Consider the following 12721-nt stretch of genomic DNA (forward strand, 5'->3'; position numbering starts at 1 on the left):
AAAGGCTAGGCTCAATCACTAAAATAAGCTGGTATGAAAATTAAAATGCAAAAATTGTAGCGGCAACTATAACTACGATAAACAGTGAAGGGATAAACGTGAAGATGTAAAATGTCACGTCAAAAACACAAAATGTGGGGATGGGAGTAAAAAAATGTAGATCTTTCAGAATGTGCTTGAACTTAAATGAAAAAGAAAGGGTATGAGAAAATATTTGAGGAGATTACACATGAAACTGTCTCTAACATGGGAAAGGAAATAGCCACCCAAGTCCAGGAAGCCCAGAGAGTCCCATACAGGATAAACCCAAAAAGAAACATGCCAAGACACACATTAATCAAACTAACAAATATTAAACACAAGGAAAAAATATTAAAAGCAGCAAAGGAAAAGCAACAAATAACACACAAAGGACTCCCCATTAGGTTAACCGCTGATCTTTCAGCAGAAGCTCTGCAGGCCAGAAGGCAGGAGCAGGATATACTGAAAGTGATGAAAGGAAAAAACTTATAACCAAGATTACTCTCTACAGCAAGGATCTCATTCAGATTTGACAGAGAAATCAAAAGCTTCACAGATAAGCAAAAGTTAAGAGAATTCAGCACCACCAAACCAGCTCTACAACAAATGTTAAAGGAACTGCTCTAGACAGGAAACACAAGAGAAAAGACCTACAAAAAAACCCCCAAATCAAAAAGCAAATGGTAGTAAGATCGTGTTGTCATTGTTCAGTCACTGTAAGTCATGTCTGACTCTTTACAGCACCATGAGCTCCAGCACAGCAGGCTTCCCTGTCCTTTACTATCTCCCGGAGTTTGCTCAAACTCATGCCATCCAACCATCTCATCTTCTGCTGCCCCGTTCTTTGCCTACCCTCAATCTTTCCCAGCATCAGGGTCTTTTCCAATGAGTTGGCTCTTCACATCAGGTGGCCAAAGCATTGGAGTTTCAGCTTCAGCATCAGTCCTTCCAATGAATATTTAGGGCTGATTTCCTTTAGGATGGACTGGTTGGGTCTCCTTGCAGTCCAAGGGACTCTCAAGAGTCTTCTCCAACACCACAGTTCAAAAGCATCAGTTCTTTGGCACTCAGCTTTCTTTATAGTCCAACTCTCACATCCATACAGGACAACTGGAAAAACCATAGCTTTGACTGGATTGACTTTTGTCGGCAAAGTAATGTCTCTGCTTTTTAATGTGCTGTCTAGGTTTATCATATCTTTTCTTCCAAGGAGCAAGCATCTTTGAATTTCATGGCTGCAATCACCATCTGTAGTGATTTTGGAGCCCAAGAATAGAAATTATATCACTGTTTCCACTGTTTCCCCATCTATTTGATATGAAGTCATGGGATGGGATGCCATGATCTTAGTTTTTTGAATGTTGAGTTTTAAACCAGCTTTTTCCCTCTCCTCTTTCACCTTCATCAAGAGGATCTTTAGTTCCTCTCCACTTTCTGCCATTAGAGTGGTATCATCTGCATATCTGAGGTTGTTGATCCTTCAGTTCAGTTCAGTCTCTCAGTTGTGTCCGACTCTTTGCGACCCCATGAATCGCAGCACGCCAGGCCTCCCTGTCCAACACCAACTCCCAGAGTTCACTCAAACTCATGTCCATTGAGTCGGTGATGCCATCCAACCATCTCATCCTCTGTCGTCCCCTTCTCCTCCTGCCCCCAATCTCTCCCAGCGTCAGAGTCTTTTCCAATGAGTCAACTCTTCACATGAGGTGGCCAAAGTGCTGGAGTTTCAGCTTTAGCATCAGTCCTTCCAATGAACACCCAGGACTGATCTCCTTTAGGATGGACTGGTTTGGTCTCCTTGCAGTCCAAGGGACTCTCAAGAGTCTTCTCCAACACCACAGTTCAAAAACATCAATTCTTCGGCACTCAGCTTTCTTCACAGTCCAACTCTCACATCTGTACATGACCACTGGAAAAACCATAGCCTTGACTAGACCGACCTTTGTCAGCAAAGTAACGTCTCTGCTTTTTAATGTGCTGTCTAGGTTTGTCATAGCTTTCCTTCCAAGGAGTAAGCATCTTTTAATTCCATGGCTGCAATCACCATCTGCAGTGATTTTGGAGCCCCCAAAAATAAAGTCTGACATATCAATAATTACCTTTAAATGTAAGTTATTAAATGCTCCAACCAAAAAATGCAGACTGGCTGAATGTACACAAAAACAAGACCTCTATATATGCTGTCTACCAGAGACCCACTTCAGACCTAGGGACACATACTGACTGAAAGTGAGGAGCTGGAAAAAGTTATTCCACACACATGGAAATTAGGAAGCAGGAGTAGCAACACTCATATCGGATGAAACAGACTTAAAATAAAGACCATCACAAAAGACTAGGAAGAACACTACCTAGCAATCAAGAGATCAATCCAAGAGGAAGATATAAATATAAATATATATGAACTCAACATAGAAGGACCTCAATACACAAGGCAAATGCTAACAACTGTAAAAAGGGACACTGACCACAACGCAGGAGACTTTAATACTCCCACTGACACCGATGAACGCATCATCCAGACAGAAAATTAATAAGGAAACACAAACTTTAAATGACACACTGGAGGAAGCAGGCCTAATTGTTATCTAGGACATTCCATCCAGAAACACTCTATTTTCTTAAGAGCACAAGGAACATTCTCAGGATAGATCACATCTTGGGTCATAAATCAAGCCTTGGCAAATTTAAGAAAATTGAAGTTGTACTAAGCAGTTTTTCTGACTATAAAGCTGTAAGATTAGATATCAATTATAGGGAGAAAAAAACTATAAAAAACACAAACACCTGGAGGGTAACAATACATTTCTAAATAGCCAAGAGGCCACCGAAGAAATCAAAGAGGAAAGAAAAAGTGCCCGGAAACCAATGACGATGAAGAGACACAGCTCAAAGCCTGCGGGACGCAGAGGATCGTGCCTGGTGTGCATTGCTGCACGGCAGAAACCCACACAACGTTGTCAAGCAATTTTCCACCGATTAAAAAATTCTGAAAAATGCCTTTTGCAAATTAATTTTGTTTGGTGAAGACTGATGACAACGTGAGAGAAGTAGCTCTTGCCATCTGATCCAAGTTCCTGAAGAACTGTGGTTAAGATTTTTTTCTACTTACTCAGTGTATAATTTAATAAGATTATTTGTAAATGGGGTTCAAAATTTACTACATTAAAATGGCAGGTAGTGGTGTGAAAGAGAATGAAGCGTGAGATGGAGGAATCTGGTCAGCAGAACAGATATACAGAACAGATGTTATACAATTATAATTTCTTTATCTTGGCTCTCTTTTTGATTGGGCTAAAGTAGGTGCAAGATGAGTGGCTCTGATAACCAAGCAGATAACAGAAAATATACTGGGTAAAAAGCTTCCAGTGATATTTCAGGGCTCTGGAAACAAAATTTTAATAGGTTGCATGCCTCTAGAGATAGAAAGATATGTTACTGCCTCTCAAAAAGGAAGACCAAAATGAAAGAAAATTTTAGTTCTTGTGAGAAAACGCTGGAAGTAATCATTAAAAAGCAAAAAACAAATAAGGACTTTCCTGGAGGTCCAGTGATTAAGAATGTGGACTTTCACGGCACGGGCATGGGTTTGATCCCGCCCCCAAACCGCCCCCCATCAGGGGGCTTAGAGTGCTCATACTGCATCACTACCACCCCAAAAATAAGCTGGCATTGAAAAGCAACTCTAACTGTAAGATAGCTGAACTGACAGGTCAGAATACTCTTATTCCCTTAAAAATAAAACTTGAATGTTGAAGGAAAATGCTTTGTTTATATTATGATATATTTTAAATATATAAGTGAATAATACCGATGTATTTGTTACCCATCTTATCAAATCTCAACATTTTCCCTATTTGTTTTAATTTTTTTTATAAATGAAATGAAACAGTGGACATTTCTTGTGTCTCCCTTTCCACCCTCCCCAGAAATAACATGATCATGAGCTTAATATTTATTGCTCTGAATTTCTTTATAGTTTTATAAATAAATAACTATCCACAAACAACTGCTTGCTTGTCACATTGCTAAATTCATGTGAACTGTTAAACAGTGTAGCACAATAAAAACCACACTATTTATCCATTCACCTTCCAATAGTACGTTTAGTTTTTTCCAAATTTTTGTTTTTATGAAATACGTTGCTTTTATAATATTCATTTTGAAGTGAAATTGCTGGGTAGTAGAAGATGAGAATCTTGACATTTACTTGATATTCACAAGTTGTCCTAGAAAATAATGACCAAGTTACATCCTACTAGGATGTAAACTGAATGCATAGGAGGTACAGTTTCTACACATTATCACAAAGCTAACAGCTTTTTAAACTTTCACCAGTTTGACAAGCGACTTTCTGTAGTTTTAATTGCGTTTCCTTAACAACAGTGACCCAGGTTTGATCCCTGGGTTGGAGAGATCCCCTGGATAAGGTAATGACAACCCACTCTAGCATTTTGTCTGAGAAATCTCATGGACAGAAGAGCCTGGCAGGCTACAGTCCATGGAGTCACAAACAGTTGGACACAACTTAGCAACGAAACCACAATAACAGTGAATTTAAACATCTTTTCCTAAGTTAATTGGCCATTCAGGTTTCCTACTCTGTAAATTGTCATACTTACATCAGTTCAGTTCAGTTCAGTCACTCAGTCGTGTCCGACTCTGCAACCCCATGAATCGCAGCAGGCCAGGCCTCCCTGTCCATCACCAACTCCCGGAGTTCACTCAGACTCACGTCCATCGACTTAGTGATTCCATCCAGCCATCTCATCCTCTGTCGTCCCCTTCTCCTCCTGCCCCCAGTCCCTCCCAGCATCAGAGTCTTTTCCAATGAGTTGGCTCTTCACATCAGGTGGCCAAAGTACTGGAGTTTCAGCTTTAGCATCATTCCTTCCAAAGAAATCCCAGGGCTGATCTCCTTCAGAATGGACTGGGTGGATCTCCTTGCAGTCCAAGGGACTCTCAAGAGTCTTCTCCAACACCACACTTCAAAAGCATCAATTCTTCGGTGCTCAGCCTTCTTCACAGTCCAACTCTCACATCCATACATGACCACAGGAAAAACCATAGCCTTGACTACACAGACCTTTGTTGGCAAAGTAATGTCTCTGCTTTTGAATATGCTATCTAGGTTGGTCATAACTTTCCTTCCAAGGAGCAAGCGGTCTTTTAATTTCCATCTGCGGTGACTTTGGAGCCCCCAAAAATAAAGTCTGACACTGTTTCCACTGTTTCCCCATCTATTTGCCATGAAGTGATGGGACCGGATGCCATGATCTTTGTTTTCTGAATGTTGAGCTTTAAGCCAACTTTTTCACTCTCCACTTTCACTTTCATCAAGAGGCTTTTGAGTTCCTCTTCACCTTCTGCCATAAGGTTGGTGTCATCTGCATATGTGAGGTTATTGATATTTCTCCCAGCAATCTTGATTCCAGCTTGTGTTTCTTCCAGTCCAGCGTTTCTCATGATGTACTCTGCATATAAGTTAAATAAGCAGGTAGGATTGTTTATTTTTAAAAACTTTACCTGTAGGAAGAATATATGCATTTGTGTATGCAATGTTGCAAATATCTCAGTTCAGGGCTTTCCTTTCCTTTTTCTTTGTGTTATCTTTCAATGCACAGAAGTTAATTTGGGAAAACTTATCACATTTTGTCTTGTGCTTTTTGTATCTTATTTAAAAAAGAATCTTCCTTATCCTAGGTTCTTAGTTGTCCTGGAATTTATCTCACTCATGTAAAATAAGATTTTTATTTTATTTAGATTTACTATTCTCCAGTATGAATTTGCTCTCCTTTGATTCCTGGACGCCACCGTGGGTTTGTTACAATTGGATTTCCACTTTGTTCCACTAGTCACGTAAGGCAAGTTACTCCCATGGGTTCTCTTTCAAATGGAACAGACTATGTATCGAGTCATGTATTATAATATGCAGATTTTGTGTCAGTTTCTTAACTTACACAAGCAACTGTATTAGTATTTTGATTGAAACTGTAATATATTGATGATACGTAGAGCAATCTGTGGAAGCTGACATCTTTATCTTATTTAGTTTTTCCGTCCATGAACATTGTATATCTCATCATTTTTAAGGACTTTTCAATGCTGTTTAATAATGCTTGATACTTTTCTGTGTAAAGGCCTCGCATATCTGTCCTTAGTGTTATTCCTGAGGACTTTATAGTCTTTGTACCTATTGTGAATGGGATTATCTCATGTATAAAGTTTTCCAGCTGGTTATTGTGAATATATATATAACCATGTTAGTGGTTTTTGTATGTTCATCTTAAGATGAAAGATTTTAAAGCCAACTTGTAACATTTACTAGCATAACTTTTTATAAAAGAAATAAATTTGGCATTCATTCCAATTCAGCTAAAATCATGGTTATCTGGAGATGAGTTAGTAATTACCTGCATTGGAGTGCTAAAACATTACACATCTTTTGCTTCAAGATCATTACATTATATTGGACCCAGTTTGGTAAGACTTAATGACCCCATCTAGTGGCAGTTTGAAATTCTAAGTGAACTGGAAAAAGCACTTAAATATTTTATTAGATAGCTATTTTTGTTTAAAGAATTATAATAGCAACAATATCCTTGCTGTAAATGTTAAGAAATAACAAAGATTAATTTGACATCAAAACTAATTATGCTTGTAGTCTTGTATTGCTGATTTTAAGATTAGAATGAGGTAGGCTTACAGAGAAAATTATGCACAACCTCCCATGCTGGAGCCAAATAGTGTATGTGGGGATTTAATTTTCAGGATTGCTCTTCAGGGAGTTATCATAGGTCATATTCACATAATGTTTTAAAAATGACATTACCAACAGCGGGCTAGTGTCAATCCATATGACCTTCATAATAACTTGATCCTCAGAGTCTAACCCATAAAAGGACTATTTTATAGTGAAGGACCCTTTAAAGTGAGGCCTAATTTTATATATCACTAATTAGAATTTTTCCTTTCTGTAGGACATAACAAAATTTTATGCATAATTGTACTCAATTTCAGAAAACACTGGGACAACATGCTAATAATTCAAAAAAGTATTTTAAACTCAAATGAATTCAAGATGTATTTAAAATGAAAACATACACACAATAACATTTTTAAAGTGTAACATTAAAATACTTGTGAAACTAAGTTTGAAGTAGAGAAGACCTTTCTAATGATACAACCTCTACGAGAAAAGGTTGATTAAAACCTTTTATAAGAAAATAAAAAATGAAAACAACACTGTCATATCTCTGGTAAAATCTTTAAAATGATGATTCCCTGTGTTAATACCGGTTAAAGATGAAAACATCAAAAACAGGCTTTCCTTATATTATTAGTGGAGAATATATTTGGAATAAACCTTCTCAAGTGAAATTTGACAAAGCATTAGAAACCTTTACCCCAGAAATTATACTACCCAGAATAATTATAGGCATACAACATAGAAATGATTATAAGAATATTCTTTATAGCAGTATTTAAAATATTTTCAGATTATAAAAAATAAATGTCTGTTAGGTGAATTGAGAAACTAATTAGAATATATACATAAAGTAGAATTTTATGTTACTATTAACCCTAATGCTACAAAATAACATTTGAAGATATTTGAAATATTTTTATATATTTAATTATATAATGACACAAAAGGGGAGATACTCTCAGAATAGTATTAAATGACAAGCAGAGACTTACCAATCATTTTCATTTTCCTCAAACTTTCTTGTTCTTATGGAAAAAAAACCCAGAATTTAAATATTCAACAGGAGTTATATTCTGAACTGTGATGTGTCCCCCCACCTTATGTATCAGTGTGAAAATATTTGGAGATGAGGCCTGTGGGAGGTAATTTAAAGTTAGATGAGGTCACAGGGCAGGCCTCTGGGGTGGTAAGAGGAGACAGCAGGGAGCTTGCTGGTTCTCTCTCTCTGCTCACCTCGTGAGGACACGGAGAGAAGGCAGGCTTCCGCAAGTCAGGAAGAGAGATCTCGCCAGGAGCTGCACTGGCCAGCACCGTGATCTGGGGTCTGCTCACCTCGTGAGGACACGGAGAGAAGGCAGCCTTCCGCAAGTCAGGAAGAGAGATCTCGCCAGGAGCTGCACTGGCCAGCGCCGTGATCTGGGCTGTCAGCTTCCAGAACGACGAGAAAACATTTGTAGTTTAAGTCACCCACGCTTAGCCTAAGCAGATATCAACAACCTCAGATATGCAGATGACACACTCTAATGGCAGAAACTGAAGAGGAACTAAAGAGCCTGTTGATGAAGTGAAAGAGGAGAGTGGAAAAGAGGGCTTAAAACTCAGCATTTAGAAAACGAAGACATGGCATCCGGTTCAGTCACTTCATGGCAAATAGATGGGGAAAAAGTGGAAACAGTGACAGACTTTCTTTTCTTGGGCTCAAAAATCACTGTGGATGGTCTCTGTAGCCATGAAATTCAAAGATGCTTGCTCCTTGGAAGAAAAACTATGACACCTAGACAGCATATTAAAAAGCAGAGACATCACTTTGCCCACAAAGGCTGGTCTAGTCAAAGCTATGGTTTTTCCAGTAGTCGTGTACAGATATGAGAGTTGGACGATAAAGAAGGCTGAGCACTGAAGAATTGATGCTTTTGAACTGTGGTGTTGTAGAAGACTCTTGAGAGTCCCTTGGACTGCAAGGAGATCCAACCAGTCCATTCTAAAGGAGATCAGTCCTGGGTGTTCATTGTAAGGACTGATGCTGAAGCTGAAACTCCAATACTTTGGTCACCTGATGCGAAGAGCTGACTCATTGGAAAAGACCCTGATGCTGGGAAAGATTGGGGGCAGGAGGAGAAGGAGGCGACAGAGGATGAGATGGTTGGATGGTATCACCAACTCAATGCATGTTTGAGTAAACTCCGGGAGTTGGTGATGGACAGAGAGGCCTGGCGTGCTGCAATCCATGGGGTCGCAGAGAGTCAGATACAACTTTAGTGACTCAACAAAAACAAAGCAAATAAGATCACAAGATGAGAAGTTTTCTGGATTTCCCCCCCTTTTTTGCTTATCTATATTTCTAAATTTTCTCTAATAAACATACTATATTTATAATTTTAAAAGACATTATAAAATATATTAAACAGTATTAGAGCATTTTCAGGGCATACAGATGGTTCAGTGAGAAAGTCATCATCAGTAAAATCAGTTCTTCATCTCTTGTTGTTCATATCATATTGACATGTCTTCACGAATTCTCTACATACACAAATTATTTGGCCTACAATTAAACTTAACAAAACAGATTGAATCCTTCTTAGCTACAAATGTCAAAGATTGATAAAGTTTCTAAATATATCACTGAAGGACAGATTTGTTTTCCTCCCATATAACTACTCTATAGTTATTATTTGGAAACATTGACCATATCAGTTACTATTTATCCAATTAGAGTGACTGATTAGCATTCTGCCTGAGGACCACTTGCCTAATAAAGATGGAATTATACATTTTTTGTATTATAAGACAGTTTTTACTTGTCTTACTTATCCACCCTGTTTCCCTCTTATGCCATCACATTTCTAAGAAACAATTTACTCCTGTTTCTTTTGCTACAATTACATATAACTGGATATATATTATATTATCCAACCATGGGCTTCCCTTGTGGCTCAGCTGGTAAAGAATCTGCTTGCAAAGTGGGAGACCTGGGTTCGATCCCTGGGTTCGATCCCTGGGTTGAAGGGAATGGCTACCCACTCCAGTATTCTGGTTGGAGAATTCTATGGACTGCAGAGTCCATGGGGTCACAAAGAGTCGGACATGACTGAGTGACTTTCACTATCCAACCATAGTTATCCACCCACTGGATACACCATAAACCAGAGGGGAGGTCATAAGTCACTACATGGCAGCATGTGATGTCCAATACGTCCACACACACACTTTTTAAAATCAGTTTTATCTTCATCACCACAATATCCTACATGAACACTGAGCACCCCAGTGAGGGAAGGAACGGAGGAAGCAGGGTGCGTGTTTCACGAATGGCACGTTCTGTTTGTGGCAGCAAAGGGTCTGAACCATCCTGGGATCTGAGGAATGTGGAGTCCATCTCCAGAGAGCTGAAAAATACTTGGCAGCGGGGAATTTCTCCCCAGGGACAGAAATCTGCAGTCAGTACATACAGAACACGCAAATGACCGGGCCTGTGATGCATACTCATCACTTGAGCTCCCTGCCGCGTTTAAGTACTTCCTTCATATTACGATAATTTCCTGCATTATATGTCTCACCTTCCCCAGATGAAACCTGCAAGCCTGCAATCCCAGACTCCCCGCATTAGGGGGCAGGCATGACCTAGCTTCCTCTGGCCCAGCTATCCTCGGAGGCAGAGCTGGAGGGAGGTGGTGAGGAGCCAGGTGCACCGAGGAACGTCCGTCTTCCAGCAAGCCAGCAGGTGGGAGGACCCAGCTCTGGGGGCTGGGGAGTCTGGACTCCTGTTCTGAGCATCTCAAGTGCCGAGTGCTAGTGTCTGGTATTTCTGCTCAGACAAGGAGCGACTGGCTACTGTTCATGGATGCTCAGATTTCTAGTTGGATCCTGTGGCCCCACCAGACATCCTGTGAACTGTCTAATATCCTCTCACCAGCTCCTTTTTACTCAAATTTGCAAAAGTGGATTCTGGAGATGACAGTTAAGATCTTTGCCTAATGTATCACCCCAACCATAACACTCCTCTCTGAAAAACAAAACAAGGCCTAACCTGGTAAAGTTCACTGCTCATTGTTTAATTACGACAAAGACCAACCGTATTTATAGATATTAATATGAAAAATTTACATATAAGTCAGGGCTCTTTATTTATTTACAGAGCGTCAGTAATTAAAAAGAAATAACTTTCCGACCAGAGCCCCCCTTTCTACAGTGATCAGTCAAATTCATTCTTCCTGTTTCCCCGGTTTCACAAATAGCAGGAGGATTCAAACAGAACCTGTGAAGTTTGACAACTTCCTCATTAACACATGTTTGATCTCTGAAAAGCCTCTCTGTTCATCTACTGGGTGCTTAACCGCTTATTTCTCTGTTATGCAAACATTCTGAAACTACTTCATATCACATGAAAACACCTAGGGATGAGCCCATGAATATTCTCAATGTAAACCTAAATGCCAGCAGGCGAAAATGTCTGTTAGGAGCCGTGTGTACCCAGCATGAAGGAGGGAAGGGGCGCAGAGGGATGCGGAAATTAACTCATTCCCACATGAAAGAGCTGTCGCTAGAGAGGCCACTGCACTCGGGCAAGGGCTGAGCATCACACTCAAGTGGCTGAAACTGGAATTACTTTTCCAGCTTCACTGATCTATATTTGCCATAAAATTTTGTGCAAGTTTAAGATGTACAACACAATGATTTGATATCCGTTTATGTTACCAAATGTGAAATTGGAATTTAAAGAGACTATGGGTACACAATAAGAATCTGATCATGTGTTAAAGTCGCTGTAGTTCAAAAATAACATTCATTTTCTATTTGATGGGATACCATGCCACTTAAACATTTCTATCTTCTGAAGGTTATTTTTAGTCAAAATGTATTGGACATTTAATAGAGGTCTAGCATTAAGACTTTGCATCCCAGAACACATTTCTTACTCCTGACAATACAAGGCAGATACGGTCAACCCTATTTTAGGGGCAAAGTGATTCCCAGAGAGGTTAATCACCTCAGGTAATGCAATTACTAAATGACAGAGGTAAGATATGCCCCCAGGTCTGTTAGACACCCAAACGCTCTACCCTGAATCGCAAAGGCTGTGCAGCAGCACTGACTTCGTGCTTATGCTTTTAAGTAAATGTCAGAGGGAGCGTAGAAAGCTGTATACACACCATGACGCAACTCTGAAACTCTATACACTCGTGGACAAAGGCTTGGGGGGAGGACACGTCCTGTGCTGCTCATTTCCGTGTCCAAGAAACCAAGAGAATGAGGAACAGAGAGTTCTTAACAGAAAAAAGATTGAGAGCGTGTGTGTGTGTGTGTGTGTATGCACACACCATGGTTTTAAGAAAACAAGTTAGGAAACTTGAACTCCTTTACTAAACACACAGATTACAGAGACAGAACTCACCGACTGTCTTCACTATGCAGTCCCGGACTGGGATTATTGTTTTTCCCATTATTTTTTTCAAATGTTCTTGAAAGCTGTTACATTGTTTTTAAAATTAAAAAAGAGATAAGAACAAGCAATACGCAGAAGGAGAAAGGTCCAGCCTTTCAGCGCCTGAGAAGTGCTGAGCTTGCAAAGGCTGAGGAAGCCAAGGTCAGCCCCACCCCTCTGCCCCAGGGCCACTGGGAGGCTCTGCCCAAAGCTGAAGCCAAGTCTGGATGGAGAGTCCACAAGGTCACTGAGCAAACAGCTTTAAAAGGTCACTGTCTCGCTGACAATCAGAGACCTGCAGGAAGGTAAACATCCCTTCATTCCAGGAGGAGAAACATGTTATCCTAGAATCCTAGGGATGAACCTTTCTGTGACTGTTGAGAAGTTGCTGGTTCTTTCTTGCCAAGTCTGTGATTTGGCAACCTTTTAACCCGTGGGGTTAGGGTCATCATGCCTTGCCAGGTAACAGACCTGATTCTGGGCCTACGTCTTTACAAACTTGTACCAAATGAGCAGCAGGTCGTACCTGCTAACTCACTGAAGGGTAAACAACGGAAAGAGAGAAATCA

Source organism: Bos mutus, chromosome 7, assembly GCF_027580195.1.
Source record: "Bos mutus isolate GX-2022 chromosome 7, NWIPB_WYAK_1.1, whole genome shotgun sequence".
Classification (NCBI taxonomy): domain Eukaryota; kingdom Metazoa; phylum Chordata; class Mammalia; order Artiodactyla; family Bovidae; genus Bos; species Bos mutus.